Here is a 16,806-nt window from a genome sequence, read left to right on the forward strand (position 1 = left end):
TGATACCTGAGCACACAACCAGGGTGTCCCAAGCACTGCCTGTGTGGCTCAATCACCTTCTCTAAATCCCCTCAACTGTTCTATAACCAGTGAACAGGTAAACAAGTTCATGACCTCATCCCATGTCTATTCTTTTAGCTGGAACCCTAGATTTTTTTTTAAACCCAAGAAGGTCATAGTCATTTATTCTGTAGCCAAGAAATAAGAAGCTGCAGTTTACTTCCTGAGATGTGCTTGTGAACAGTTGCCTTTGAGAAGTTGAAAATAAAGAAACAGATTAGTTTCCTCATCTGTAATTCAAACACCCACTCCAGGTATTTATCTGGTGAGCTCCTTCACTGCAAAGAATGGACCAAGTTTAGTCTGTGATGCTCAGGTTCTATTTACTGTGTAGCAGAACAAAACCCCTCTCCTTTTCTTTGTGCTTCCTCCTCCACTCTACAATGGATTAACCTCCTGACACCAACCAGACCATTCCAGAAAACCCTTCCTGTCTTGGCTTTCCGTATCTTGCCTATCACGTGGTTTCTGGTTTGAATAGAGTAACAGTTCCTGGTAGAATCCAGTGGGCTCTGAGGAGTATGAGATCTTTGTGGGGACTATGATTGTGCCCTTTTCTTTTGGGAATAGGAAACACTGATCACGATGGAACTGGAATGTTAAGTGAAAAGTCCAGGGGAAACCAAGGATTTTTCAGTGTTGTACGTTAAAAGTAAAGTAAAAAAAGTAAAAAGCTCTACTGAGACTCATCCTGGATGTTTGTTGGATAGATACTAGGACATTGCTTGATTTAGAGAAGACAGTTTGTGATAGAGAGGTGGTGGATGCTTTGTTATAGAAAAAGATAGGGTACACTAAACAAAGCCAGTCATTAGGAATGGAATAGAGGTTCAAATGCCAAATAGTATCAGAAACAAATTTGATGAATAATAGGAGTTGTTGAGTATTTGGTAGGAAGGAAGAAACTTAGGCAAGCAGAATCTTTTTTTAATTAATCTGATTGTAATGCTTAAGGAAGACATAGCAGAGGTATACCTATAAGTTGATAGGTTAATGCAGCAAGTCAGGCTTGAGTAAATGAAAGTCTGAATTAGAAAGAGGAGAGCAAAACAGATTAAAGAGCTATTCAAAGAAAAGAAAGAAATAGGATTAAAAAATCACCAATTAATGTCATGATTAAGAATAAAAAAATAAAATGATAGGTACTGTTTTAGAAAAAAAGGTTGTTATTATGGCTGGTGATGAAGAGATGTTTACAACATTTTTCACAATTGAGTTTCAATCATACAAATGTCCAACATTTTTCACCAGTGCTCATTTCCTACCAGTAATGTTCTTGGTTTCCCTCCTGCCTACCTCTGTGGCATTCATCTCTCTCTCTCTTTCTTTCTCTCCCCTCCTTTCTTCTCTTTCTCTCTCTCTCCTCCCCTTTCTCCTTCTCATTTCTCTCAGAAACATTTTAAAGGATACTTAAAGCACTAAATCTAAAGGCAATAAGGAAAAGGTTGGGGTTCATCAACATAAAATACTTCTGGAAAGCTCTGGTAAGCTTCCATTGCTACCTCCTCCTCTCTGCCAGGGGTTTGTGTGATGTATCTGTGAATGGAGGCAGGATTGATTCATAGTGAGTATAGACAGAGAGATTGGGAGAGGTGGTTGTTCCCCAGAGCAGGTTGGTGGGAGTGAGTAGTGAGGCATTGCTAGGAGACATGCTTGTTTTGTGTGACTCCATCTCACATGGGTGACTTGGTTGTATAACATTACTACTCGCCTTTGAACCTGCTAATGGAAGCAGCCTGAAGGACAGAAAGGACAAGGCTGATTTAGAGACCCTGAAATGCCCATCTGGGACTTGGGAATCCTGTGGATCACTAAATACCAACAGGCAAATAGTAGGGACAGTTCTGGGAGGTGAAAACTGTTCACTTTGAGAGGGTTGGTCTAAATGAGTTGGCATAGACTGACCATTTGCAGGACTGAAACAAGGAGAGTTGACCCAAATGAGGTACTGAGGTACCATACAGGAAGTAATTGTTTACAGGATCTGTAAAACTGGCTCTTTAGCCCCTGGAATACTTTCAGGACCAGGAGAATAGATTTGGGGATGACTTAGAGACTGTGGTTCAGGACTTTTCATCCAAGTCAAAAGAAAGGAATAGGGGGCCAGAGCAGTGGCACAGTGGTAGGGTATTTGCCTTGCATGTGGCTGACCTAGGATGAACCACGGCTTGATCTCCCAGTGTCTAATATGCCCCCGAGCCAGGACTAACTCCTGAGTGTCACCAGGTATGGCCCAAAAACCAAAAAACAAAAAGAGAGAGAGAGAGAGAGAGAGAAAGCAATAAGAAAGATAATTGGAGGGTCCCTTTGAAGGCCATGATGCTAGATTGCATGGAGATTCAAAAATGAAGAAAAGCTGGGAAGGCATTTTTAGGCGGAGAGAAGAATCAATGGAAAAGGTTCCCTAGAAACAAAAGATGTGGGAAGGTGGCTCGAGTGGAAAGAACCAGGGCAGCGTGATCTTGGATGGAGAAGTTGCAAAGCATGCACATCACAGCCTTTCTGCTGATGATTAACCAACCACAGCAACAAAACAAGAAGTTCTTGGCTTCAGAGCCACATCTGGATTCCATCCCTTGGCATCACATATGAACCCAACCAAAAATGTACCGCTGAGCTCATAGCCAGGAGTAAACCCTGAGTACCACCGGGTATGTCCCCAAAACAGCACAAGAAAAAACAATTAGCTCTTGGCCTCATCTGCAAAATTTTGAGGCTTGTGAGGAGAGGGAAGGCAGCATCAAGGTTGATGGAAGACATGAAATGAGAAGCCACAAAACTTTTCTGAAAAAATCAAAAACCTCAATGGAGTTACAAGAAGACCAAAAACTTAATCCAACTAAGGAATATATAAGAAGAATGTGCAACCAAAATTGAAATTGAACTACCTATTCCAAAGCCAGTAGTGGGTCCCGTTAATATTTGATTCATCTGTCTCCAGTGGGTCTTACCCCATTCCAAGATTTACTTGAAAAAATGGAAAAAAAGTGAGGAAACTTTTGAGACCAGCCTATCTCAAATCTCATGATGAGGCTCCCTAACCCAGAAGAAAGCTTATTGCAAGTCTTGAACATAAACCATATGACAAAAATCACCAACATAAACCTCAATGACAAAACCTTGCAAAATTTCAAATAGCTTCTTTAAAAAAAATTTCCAAAGTAGTGGCATTGCCCTTTAGTATATACTCACATTTCTTTACCATTTGTTGGTCTTGTTTTGAATGGATGATACAACCCTGGAGGTCATAGACCCACTATCTTCCATGAAGAATTATTTGAAAACAAGACTGAGGCGCCAATAGGAGGAAGGTTTTCAAAGACTTCTTTTGGGAATTACATCTGCCAGACAGATGAATGATATGATATAACAGCTGATATGAACAGTTGCTGGTACTTCTCACTGCTTATATAAAACTTATTATAGCACCCTTAGAATATTTGAAACTCTTAAGTTATAAATTTGCGTTAAAATTAGTTTCTGATACTGGAGAGTATACAGTCTGTGCCTTGCTTTGAGCTGGACAAAGCCTTTAACCACCAGCAGTAGTGGCCTCAAATGTTCCTATCCTACAAGTGGGTCTTTGTGTGCATATTTTCTTTTCTTTTCTTTTTTGGTTTTTGGGTCACACCCAGCAGTGCTCAGGGGTTCTTCCTGGCTCTATGCTCAGAAATTGCTCCTGGCAGGCTCGGGGGACCATGTGGGATGCTGGGATTTGAACCACCGTCCTTTTGCATGCAAGGCAAATGCTCTACCTCCATGCTATCTTTCTGGCCCCTGTGTGCATGCTTTTGTGAATATTTTGAGCCTTTAAAATTTTAGATAAATACCTCTAAAAAAGTGTATCAGATTACCCATAATTTTCCATGGAAATATTAAATGAGATCCATTTCCCCACAGTGCATACTTTAATTAAGTGCAAATATATTAACAGGTGTATGATTAAAGTAGGATTGGATGGGTCTGGAGCAATAGCACAGTGGGTAGGGCATTTGCCTCGCATGCACATAACCTGGTTTCAATTCCCAGCATCCCATATGTTACTTTGAGTCTTCCAGGAGTAATTCCTGAGTACAGAGCCATTAGTAACACTTTACGCTGCCAGGTGTGCCCTAAAACAAAACAAAACAAAGATTGAAAAAGTACTACAGCAGACAAGTTACTTGCCTTGTATGTGCATGCAAGTGACCTGGTTTGGATTTCCAGCACTGCAAATGGCCTTTCTGAGCTGTCCCCAGGAGTGATCTCTGAGCTAGGAGCCAATAATAAGACCTGAACACCACGAAGTGTGGCTTCTTAATATAGGATGAACTTATATGAAGTGCTCACTCAACTCATAGTATATTCATTTTATAAATGTGGATGGATTAACATAATAGAAAGTACATAATTAGAAAGTATGCCTTAACATAGTTAACATAATTGGAAAGTACAAGGTCATAGAAGATTTCCAAATTATGTCTAAACAGAAAAGGGAGATCACTCAGAGGGCTTAAGCACAGACTTTGCTTGCAGGAACTCCAGGTTCAATCTCCAGCCTGAAATGCTCCCCAAAGCAGTATCAGTTGTGAGCCCAAGCATTGAAGAGCCCCCAAGCATAGCCAGATGTGGCCCCAAAACCAAAATATAAAATAGAACATCTAGTAGTCAAAAGACAATTTAAATCTTGGAATGTTTGATGGCAAATCATTTGTACATCAATATCATTCCCTCTTAACCTCCAAAGAGGGTGAGCATTGCCAATAAAAAACAACTTCTCTTAATTTGGAATCTGTGTTTTCTCTTCGAAAATGGCCTCATATCATTAGTTTTCTACTCAAACCTGGATTTAGGATTCCCTTAGTCCACATGTGTTCTAATTCAATGCACACATTGTATTTGAGGATTAGCTTGATGTTTTATTTTTTTCTCCCAGTGCCAGGTTTCATGCAAAGCATATGCTTTAACCACTGAGACTCTATCCCTGGATAGCCAGCCTATTTCAATCACAGAACCTACTCCTATGAGCAAGACATATGTTTTTATGCTGTTAGTATTGCAGATTCGGCAGTCATGTATAGAACAACTATACTCTTTCAGGGAGAAGTAGCATGTGTATATTGAACACAAATGCAACTGTAGATCTTCAGTGAAAGAGAAATTTTAATGTTTTCAATGTGCGAACAGATTGGTTGACTATCCATTCCCTATTGTAGCTTGAATTCCAGATGTGAACCTGCTGTTTTATTACTCTTCATCTGGACTGGCTGTAGAAGCATTTCTCTGCTTGAATAAAAATGGTTCTAATGTTTAATGTTTAGCTCAATTTTTTTCTTACTCAGTTGAGTGCAGAAGCAACTCTTCCCTCCTCATCTCATCTAAAATGTAATCCACCTAATGTTAACATGAGATTGAAAGCAATAAGTTATTTCACCAAAAACTACTGTGACAATGATAGTAAGAGAAAGAAGTAGAATGTCTATCCCAAAGACAGATGGAGTAGGGGAAGAAAGAAATGGGACATAATTGGCGAAAAAGTTATATTGGTAAACTGTGGTGTATATTTGGTGACTGAAACTCAACTATGAACATTTTTTATAAATATGGTGTTTAAATTATTTTAAAAAATGTCTCTGGGACCAGAGAGATAGCACAGCAGTAGGGCATTTGCCTTACATGTGGCCAACCCAGGATGGACCTGGGTTCGATTTCTGACATCCCATGTAGTTCCCCTGAGCCTGCCAGGAACATTCTGAACATAGAGCCAGCAATAACCCCTGTGTGCCACCAGGTTGACCCAAAACCCCAAAACAAACAAACAAACAAACAAAAAACCTCTGTTGGAGAGTGCAGTGATGGAATAGTATACGTGCTGAACTCTAGCATTAATAGCATTAATAGTGCCTAAAATTTAAAAATAAAAAAGACTGAAAAATAAAGATGCATACCTTAAAAAGAAAAAACTGGTCTTAAAAATTGAATATGCCATTTTAGCTTGCAAAAAATTGAATATGTTCAAAGTTATGAATTCTAAAAGACTTCAACACAAACTTCAATAATTTTCAGGAGAAAATGCATAAGAATAGAAAAGATTTTAACCACATGAACAACCTGATGACTAGTAATTTATATAAAATATTGCACCCATTGTGACTCATTTTTTCAGGTATACCTGTAACATTTCATTTTTAGTAATTAACCCATGTGCAGGTTATAGAATTAAGTGTCAAGAAATATCAAGTAGTGGGCCCAGAGAGATAGCACAGCGGTGTTTGCCTTGCAAGCAGCCGATCCAGGACCAAAGGTGGTTGGTTCGAATCCCGGTGTCCCATATGGTCCCCCGTGCCTTCCAGGAGCTATTTCTGAGCAGACAGCCAGGAGTAACCCCTGAGCACTACTGGGTGTGGCCCAAAAACAAGAAACAAAAAAAAAAAAAAAAAAGAAATATCAAGTAGTGGTGACTGTACATACTTGGGGGGGGGGGCTGCGTGGTCTCTCAAATGATACTTCGGAGACCTGGGATTCCTCTCGGTCACTCTCTGCCTCCTGGGCCACAGTTTAATTTGAGGGTCTGAGGATGCATTATTGCTTGAAACCTGAATTGCTGGGCATTATCCAGGTTACCCTGGTGGCTCTAGGGGGACTCTAAGGCTGTGCCCAATAGTGCTTGGAGGACCATGTGGTGCTGGGAATCAAACCAGGTTTAGTTGTATTCAAGGCAAGCGCCTTACCTCTTTTACTGTCTTCTCTCCATCTAAACAGAATTTTTTTTTTTTTTTTTGGTTTTTGGGTCACACCCAGCAGTGCTCAGGGGTTACTCCTGGCTCTATGCTCAGAAATCGCTCCTGGCAGGCTTGGGGACCATATGGGATGCCGGGATTCGAACCACTGTCCTTCTGCATACAAGGCAAAATGCCTTACCTCCATGCTATCTCTCCGGCCCCAATCTAAACAGATTTTTTTTTCCAGATTTTCTACTTAAGTTCTGTGGGAAGTTGGTCTGTTATAACCTAGTCCCTACTTAAGAGCCATAAGTGGAATTTATAAGCCTACAATGAATTGTGGAGCTTCTGGGATAGACATCCATGGTCATCCTGAGATCTGAAGGGATTTCTAACTGGATCATTTTCCAGATGTTGCCTTCTTTCTGGGTTATGCTAAAAACATGAACTGGGATTTGAGCTGGGGTTGTTCCTGGACATTTCCCACCTCTATTACAGTTAAAACAATGGAGTTAATGGAGTGATATCATACTTTGCATGTGACTTGGGTTTGATCCTCCATACCGCATGATCCTTCAGCATTTACTGGGAGCAATCTGCAGCTTCCTCGAGCATGGAGCCAGGAGGAACCTGCGAGCATTACCAGATGTGGCCCCCAAACCAAAATAAGAACAAATCTACGGTCATTATGTTCCAGTTTTCATTCTGGCATGTTTAGAAGAGATTATGTTTGCCCTACTCACAAGGTGGCCATTAACCTACTTAATTCAGTGATTGCTATCTGAATGTCTTTGCTACCTCTGGGGAAGAAAATAATATAATGATACGGCCTTCACTTCTCCACTAGATTGAATTCGTGTCTTCAATCTTATCTAAACTACCATGAAGAAAAAAATGAGAAATCTGAATGTAAGGAACCTCAGTATTCATGAATAGGACTCTCTTTTTCAGAAGTGGAAATCATTTGTAATCAATGCGTCTAAGGTCCTAGAATAAATTTAAGCTAAGTCATGCAAATTTAATATTACTAAATCTAATTGAAAACACCAGCAAAATAATTCTTTTGTACTGACTTCTGCCAAGGAATAAAGGAGATTCATTTTGAAATCACCCCCTAGAGAGAATGAAGATTCAAAACTCTTGAATAATCTTGTGTTTTTATTTTTTCTCAGCAGTTCACGAAAGCAGTGACTCCCAGGTTTTCTTGACAATGTGTCCTGTTTTCTGACATTGAACACTGAAGTTGATTTCTCTTCACAAGAAGACAATCTCACACGAGTGGTTGTCAAGGTAAGTCACTTGTTTAAAGTATGGGGAAGGAAGAAACTCATGGAGAAGAAGCTAACATATTTCATTTGCTGTGAGTGGGATTTTATAGAGGGATATTATGCAGATCACAAAATACCAAGTAAAATATCTGAGATCACAGAAACTTCTAATTTTACATTTAATTTCTAGCACTTTCAGTACCAGCTGATTCAGAAGGGAAGTTATTTAGATTCTTGGAGTACCAGTTATTTTATTTCTAACATTATACTAAACTTGTACAATTTACTATGCAAAAGGAAGTGTAATATGAAAATACAGTTATCATTGCTTCATTGGTTTGTTGTTATTAAAAGTTCATCGAATAGTTAACAACCTTGGTTTTGTGCTACCTTTGGATCTGAAGCTGTGTATCAAGAATTTGGTGTCTTCATCTATTTGATGTCTTCATCTATCTATTTGACAATGTCTTGTCATTCTACATAACAATAATACTCCACCATTCTTTGGGACACAAATAATTACTATACTTTTTCAAAAATTAGGGGGAAAGGTGAAAGTTAAAAAAGTAGAAACAAAGGAAAAATAAATGTAATATTTATTAGTTGTGATGGGATACATTAATTTATTTTAAACCACATGACAAGCCACATGTGAGTGATAACCCTACCAAGTCATTATTTTTCTAGAGGCAGAACTCCTTAAGGAGTCACTTTAAAATTTTGGGAATTTTTATTATGTGGGAGATAGTGGGAACTTAAAGTTTAAGGTTTGTTTCTAATGTTTTATGATGTACATGTCTAGCCTCTATAATGATAAAGTATTATTAAAAATAAATAAAAGAATTTATTTTGGAGAGGAAGTATAGGAGTTAAAGCAGTTACCTTATATATGGCCAATTCTGCTTTATTTATCAGTACTGCATATGGTCCCCTGAGCACTGCCAGAAGTCACTCCTGAGCACAGGGTCAGAAATATTCTCTTTGTGGAGCTGGTAGGATTGTATGGCGAGCTGAGCACTTTGCTGCTGACCTGGTTTATATCCCTGGAACAACATATTGTCTCCCGAGTCTGCCAGGAATGATTCCTGAGTGTGAGCCTCGCTTATTCTATTCTATATATATGTTTCTTCTCTAGTGCTCTCTCTCTCTCTCTCTCTCTCTCTCACACACACACACACACACACACACACACACACACACACACACACTATATCTCTCACACATACACACAAAATAGTTTGTACCTCCACCACTGTATTAGTTTGCTACTGCTCTTTGTAATCAAGTTTCATAAACTGGGTGGCTGAAAACAATTCTTGTGCTAAAATTTGCAGGCTAGAAATCCTAAATCCTGGTTTGAGGAGACCTGTGGTGGGGAGAATACTTCCTTGCCTCATCCCAGCTTGTGGCATCTGCTTCTGTTACCCTTCAGACTGCATCGCCCCCTTGACCTCTTACAATCTGCCTGTTCTGGCCTTGCATTTGCCCAAGTAATGTTTTTTCCTGTTTCTTTTGTAAGGGCCCCAGATACCCTAGATAAATGAAACCCTTGCCCCACTCTAATGTAACCTCATTTTACTGATGGCACCTCATTTCCTAGTAAGTACCCTTTTAAAGAAGTGGGGCTTAAGACTTCAATAAGTCTTGTTGGGGAGCACATTGGTACTTGTATTAGCTGACTTAATTAATCCATAATGGGCATCATGATTTCTGCCATGCTGTGGAGCTTGTGCATTTTAGTAACTTGTGGTTAGGGGCAATTGGGCATTGCATTGGCCCAGGATGAGGTCTTTACACATATATCTTTTCTGTCCTGATCATGGAGTATCACCCAATATAGGTCATTCTGTTTCTTATCACTACTAGCAAAGAGAGGTGAGACACCCCCCCTTCCGCATCCACTTTGCATTCTATTCTGTCACATGCCAAATAGATACTTCTTCCTTATTTGTAGAAAATTTCCCCCCCAAAATAGAACCCCTGTTTCTATGTGTAGAATATTCTATGACAAAAGATCGCAAGTTTATTTCTCACATAATTTAAGGCCCTCCAAAATAAATGAATAAATGGGCTTTCTGAATCAGTTGACATATTGCAAAAGAAGTCAAGGATTTTTTTCCAAGCACTTAATGGATTTTGCTTTTCCAATATATTTTAAAATCTCTTCATTATATGATGCTTGTCTAGCCCTTTCTGACCCAGATGTCAGCACTAGAGCCTTACTTGATACTAAATCTTGAAAGTCACACCTGAGAAAAAGGAGGATAACGCAAAAAATAGCTGACTATTTTTCTGTGCCCTAGAAAGACCCCAAAGGAGGAGCTTCCTGGGTGAGGTTGACTATGGAGGAAGTCACCAAAGGAGATAGTCTCAGAAGAATGTGGACATCTTGGACAAAGCAACAGTGCTCAAAGCTGATTATTAAATCTGACACATGAGATAAGCCAGTGGTTGGAACAAGTCCTATGGTCACAGCTGGGCAGATTAAAAGTCAGCTCCATAAGGGGTCAGAGTGGTAGCACAGTAGTAGGGCATTTGCCTTGCATGCAGCTAACCTACGATGGATGCAGGTTCGATCCCAGCATCCTCCCTGAGCCAGGAGCAATTTTTGAGCACAGAGCCAGGAGTAACCCCTGAGGGATGTAAGGTGTGGCCCAGAAAATCAAATAAAGAAAAAAAAGAAAAGAAAAAAAAAAAGAAAAAGTCGGGGCCGGGCGGTATCGCTAGAGGTAAGGTGCCTGCCTTGCCTGCGCTAGTCTTGGACGGACTGCAGTTCGATCCCCCGGCGTCCTATATGGTCCCCCAAGCCAGGAGCGACTTCTGAGCGCATAGCAGGAGTAACCCCTGAGCGTCACTGGGTGTGGCCCAAAAACCAAAAAACCAAAAAAAAAAAAAAAAAAAAAGAAAGAAAAAGTCAACTCAATAAGTAGAGAGTGAGACTTGAGACATTCAGAAGATGATTGAGTAAGGGTTTGGATGACCATTTGTCTATGGGCCTGAGGTATGAAAAACAGTAAGTTGTGAGGTAAGCATGGATAACTCTCTAAACACTTTCTCTAAATATGATTCTTCTTGGAAGAAGAAGGCTTATAGAAGCTTCTCTACAGAGTTCCTTTCTTCTTGGGAAAGTGTGTATTTCAAGGGTGCTCATGAGACCTGAGGGGAATGTTGCACTGTTGAGTCAGATAGTTTGTTAGGCTGATTGTTTAATGCAAAGGCCTGAAGATGTGGAACTGGGAATACCCAGAACATCTAAGGTAGTGCTTTGGTTGGGGGGGGTGCTCCAGGTCTGCACAAGGCCATGCTCAGGGAGCCATGGCTGAGGATAGAACCAATCAGCTGTATGCAAAGCAAGTGCCTTAACCCCTGTGCTATGTCTCCACATCCTTTTTTTTGGAGGGGGTGTCACTCCTGGTGGTGCTCAGGGGTACTCCTGGCTCTGCACTCAGAAATCGCTCCTGGCAGGCATGGGGGACCATGTGGGATGCCAGGATTCAAATCACTGTCTGTCCTGGGTCAGCTGCATGCAAGGCAAATAATTGCCTTACCGCTGTGCTATCTCTATGTCTCCACATCCTTAAGTTTCCTTCCTTTATACTTTATTCATGATATGGTTTAATTTCCCTTAATTTTTTTTAAATTTTATTTTATTTAAACCGTTTGATCTACAAAGCCCTTCATAGTTGAATTTCAGACATACGGTGGATCAGGGCCATTCCCACCACCAGTGTCAACCTCCTTCCAGTGTTCCAAGAGTGCAGCCTATACCACCATCCTTTGCCCCCCGCCTACCAGTATAACAGGACTATTTAAGTTTAGATTGTTAAAGTTTAGGTCTCTTGATTCTATTGTTGTTGACTTTGGCTTAGATATTTAGTTCTGTTCTTTTTTTTTTCTCCACCAATGCTCCTGAGACCACTTGGTCCCTGGCCCTCATCCTTTCTTTTTTTTTTTCTTCTAAATTTTATAGAAAAATGCAGAAATGTGAGGTAAAACAAGTAATCCATGTCCTAAGGGTCTCTGAAAAAGGCGGGAGCCCCTACTTAAAAGATAAAAAGAGGGGCCGGAAAGATGGCGCTAGAGGTAAGGTGTCTGCCTTGCAAGCGCTAGCGTAGGACGTAGGATGGACCGCAGTTCGATTCCCCGGCGTCCCATATGGTCCCCCCAAGCCAGGAGCGATTTCTGAGCGCCTAGTCAGGAGTAACTCCTGAGCATCAAGAGGGTGTGGCCCAAAAACCAAAAAGATAAAAAAGAAAAAAAATTGAGTTAACTCTGAAACATGGGATCTTAAGCTGGCACTGCTGACATTCAACTGGATGCTTTGTTATGGGATTCATCCTGTAGATTATAGGATGTTTAACAGATCCCTGGTTCTGCTCATTGGCTACTAGTAGCACCTCTTCATCATAGTTACATTGTCACCAGTGCCTCTCAGGTGAGAACCACTGTTCTCTAAAGGCTTTATTGTAGGGAAGAAATGGTATTTGTGTTAGATATTTTTGGGGTCATGGAACATATTTTTATTCATATTAAAACTGTACTTTGTTTGACTCATGCACTTTTTAAAATTCTTGTGGTAGGTTTCTCAGACTTGAAATCTTAAGATATAATAAAGGAGGAAACAAACGATTTCTTATGAAGCTCTAAATGATTTCTAAAAACTCAAGAGAAAAATCCATTTCTCACTAATCCTAAAGTTTATAATTTCAGGCAAGACTCTATGTATCAAATACTGGAAAGTAAAAACAATTAAAATGTATCACTTTAAAAAAGAAAAAATGGCTAGAGTGGTAGTACAGAGATAGAGCATTTTCCTTGCACACAGCTGACCCAGGACAGATGCTGGTTCGATCCCCCAACATCTCATGTGGTTCCCTGAGCCAGGAGCTATTTAGTGCAGAGCCAGGAGTAACCCCTGAGCACCATGGGGTGTGGCCCAAAAAACAAACAAAAAAAACCCCCAAACAAACAAAAAATAATAAATCATAAAAAGGGGCTGTCAGTTTTTTGCATAGGAGCAGCAAAAGTTTTGGGAAATAGAAAGGAAAAACCTTTGGTCTAAACAGGGAGACCCTACCCATGAAGTATATAATACCAACTATAGGCTCTAGGTACACTAAGTTATCTAACCCCAAAGTTTTTTTTTTTATGGTCCCAGCAAAAGTTCTCTTCAATCACAGTTGTTGCAGTGAGGTTTCTGTAATTAGAGATCTTGGTTTTTGCATAGATCCTATGTCAAAGTCAGGGTGTCATGGAATGTCTTCTGGTTTCATCTCACCATTAAATGGTGATGCAGGGAAAACTGCCCTGAAAGCAAGTTGTTGCTGTTTCCAAGTCCTCAGGGTATCATTTGAACTCACTCTGGAGCAAGTTGGTGCCAGTACAGCATTAGGGCCTTCCCTGGTAGAAGTTCGATGCCTGGTGCTGGTGCAGAAAACCATACTGGTACAAAAGATGGGATCCAAGATTTGGGGGTGAGCAGCTGATGTCCGATGAACTGAAGCCTAAATCAAGTCACTGTGACAAATGTTCATATATATATAATATAATATATATAACATAATATATATATTATATATAATATAATATAATATAAAATTTATGAGTTTCTATCTGTATTAGATAATAACTTCTTTCTATACATACGATTTCCCCATTTTGATGTGCCTATGCAAAAAGAAACAATGCCACATTATACTGCTGTGCATATGGTGGTAAAAATAACAAGCTAAACAATCCCTAAACCTGGTTCTAACATGACCTTGGAACCCAAGAATTTTCTAATAAACAAATCCAAAAAGGGGTTGGGAAAACATCTACATAAAGGAACAGACAATAAGAGTTATAACTATTAAGGAAATACATCTAAAGAAATTAACTAAGGAAATATACATATCCCCTTTAAGTCTTTTGAAATAGTCTAGGGGAGGCAGGGATAAAATCTGGTGCACAGCTTCAGCCTGTGATGTGGTCTTGTGGAGTCTGAAAAATGGCTCCCAGCAGTCACAGATCAGGAAATGTCCTCAAGCTAAGGATCTCTCAAAAGCTGAATCTGGTAGTGAGCAACAGTCCACAGCAAAGGGAGGTAGAAGAAAAGGGACCACTGAGAGCAAATCAGCAGCAGTAGCAGTAGCAGTGGCAGCTTCTTCCCAGGCAAGGCAGGCTGGGACACTGTCTTTTCACTTCGGAAACTGTTTAGCAGTTGACTGGGGTGAGGCTGGGGGCGGGGAGGGGGGACGGGGACATTCCAGTTTCTGAGTAGTTAAGAACTGAGGATAAAAAGAGTTAAATAAACTAAAAAACAAAAGTTAAATAGGGAGAAAATACAGATCAGGCATGAGAGAATGAAAGGATAGAAAGGATTTGTAAAGTGGTAAGCAGGGGAGGGGGAAAAGAAAGGGTTATATATAATAGGAGGAAGAACTATAGACAACATAGACATTATTTAGCTTACAGATGATATTAAGTAGACATGAAGGTGGCCAACACACACACACACACACACACACACACACACACACACACTGTAGTGTTAAATAATTAATGATGGTGCTGGATGGAGATGGATGGATGGAGGGACCTTTCTCTGCCATCCCAGGCCATGTGGCTCTGCAATCCCCTTCAGCCGGCTGGTCTGGAGGTTCATGAGAGCAGTAGAAATCTCACTCAAAGTCAGGCTTCAGGAAGTATCAGCTTTATTCATACCATATCCACCACATATGTGGCCTATATCATAACCAATTAAGCATTCAGCCATTCTTAGCTAGCCCTTAGGATCTTTTGGTCTTAACTCCTTTCAGCCATCTTTCCTTTGACCTCCATGAGGGCAAAAGACCAAAAGATCCTAATCCTCTGGGTCAAAGGCCTTATCTTACCTATCCAACACCATTCCCAGGAAAAGGCAGGGTCTTGCAGGTAAAGATACACGCAATATCCACTTCCCAAGAGCCCTCCCAGGAATGGGCGGGTCTCAGGTAGATACATCTAAATCCAGGGTGGAGTTACACACACAATAAAGATTGACCCATAGGGGCCCGGAGAGATAGCACAGTGGCGTTTGCCTTGCAAGCAGCCAATCCAGGACCAAAGGTGGTTGGTTCGAATGCCGGTGTCCCATATGGTCCCCCGTGCCTGCCAGGAGCTATTTCTGAGCAGACAGCCAGGAGTAACCCCTGAGCACTGCCAGGTGTGACCCAAACCCCCCCCAAAAAAAAAGATTGATCCATAGGTTGCATTTTAAAAACTTACCCAGGGGTCGGCGAGGTGGCACTAGAGGTAAGGTGTCTGCCTTGCAGGCGCTAGCCAAGGAAAGATCACGACGTGGTTCTCCCCCAGCGTCCCATATGGCCCCCCAAGCCAGGGTCAATTTCTGACCGCTTAGCCAGGAGTAACCCCTGAGCATCAAATGGGTGTGGCCCGAAAACAACAACAACAACTTACCCAGGTGGAACGGGTCAGAATGCTAAAAAATTCTAAAGTCAGCAAGTCAGACGGAAAGGCTTTCCATTCCTAGGCTAATCATCATCGGAGAGGGTTGAGGGTAAACTTTAATTTCCCTTAAATTATTGGTCTCCTATTTCTACTTAACAGCTGACTGCTCTGGGTCAGCATGTTGAAGCAGATGTTCTAGTATCAAAAAGAAGGGGGTTTGGGGGAAAGCGGCCTTTCTTGCAAAAAGGCTTCTATTCTCTTTTCACATCTATTCCCTTAGGTCCTGAAAGTATGAAAAAAGAACAGTCTTTTGCTTTTTATACTGAATTAATATAAAATGACCCAGAGACTTTGTCTGATGCCAGCTCCACAGGTCACATAGATGACTGGGAAGGTCAAACACAACTGAGCATGGGGGTCCCCCACATTTCATCAAGTATCAAGTGGCTCTTCTAAGTGCAGATAAGCCAGAGACAACTGACTGGTTTAGGTTACTCTCTAGCCACACTTTATAGGAAATATCTAGAGTTTTCAGAACATTCTAGGGTTTTGACAAAAAAAAATTGCCGAAAGGTGACAATTATTGGCCCTTAGAGACCTAGTCTACCTTCTAACAACTAGGGAATGGTGTAAGGTAAATTAAAATAAGTTCTCATTAATTTCTAGTACTAGAAATATCTAAAATTTCTAGTACTAGAAAGTCTAGATTTCAACTCAGTGTTCTTGCAAAATTCACGTAACAAAGTCAGCGATTTTATTTATTTTATTTTGGTCTGAGTGCCATATCTGGTGACAATATGTAAGGCTAGGGATTGAACCAGAGAAAGCTCTTTAATCCCTGTACTCTCTGGCTCTGAATCATTCATTTTAAAGTGAAAAAATAGGTCAGTGATATGTAGTCAGTTCACAATGCACAACCACCACCTCTGTCTCCTCACCAAAACAGAACACTGCACTTGGTCTGCAATGACCCTTTGCCTCTCTCTCTTTCACTCCTACTAGCCACCAGTCTGATTTCTTCCTCTCTGTGTATGTAATTGTACTCAGCTAGTTCATCAGAAAAGGATCATTGACTAAATGACTTTTTGTGTCTGGTAATACTTTGTCTTTCAATTTACAGTCATTTCTCTTTTCAGTTTCCCTTTTCACCATGCCAGAAGAGGTGGGGGCCTTGGAAATGTTGATAATACTCTTACTAGGACGTTTGGGGAGATAATCTCTCCAAAAATCCTGGCCTCAATTTAGTTGCCGGTTGAGATTCTTTCAGGAGAGAAAGAACAGTTTCGAATGAGGTTACTGAATTTGTGAGGATAACAAGAATTTACTTTACGTTTTTTTTTTGTTTT

The 16,806-nt window shown here is 40.6% G+C and overlaps 1 protein-coding gene across 2 annotated transcripts in view; it reads left to right on the forward strand.

The window, feature by feature from the left end:
* CRACD (capping protein inhibiting regulator of actin dynamics) overlaps positions 1-16,806 on the forward strand; it is a 257,979-nt gene that overhangs the window by 107,549 nt on the left and 133,624 nt on the right. For both annotated transcript variants that reach the window (XM_049789931.1, XM_049789934.1), the window contains exon 2: positions 7,937-8,051. The gene's annotated coding sequence lies outside the window, so the exon portion shown is untranslated. The remainder of the gene's footprint in view (positions 1-7,936; positions 8,052-16,806) is intronic.

Source organism: Suncus etruscus, chromosome 16, assembly GCF_024139225.1.
Source record: "Suncus etruscus isolate mSunEtr1 chromosome 16, mSunEtr1.pri.cur, whole genome shotgun sequence".
NCBI lineage: Eukaryota > Metazoa > Chordata > Mammalia > Eulipotyphla > Soricidae > Suncus > Suncus etruscus.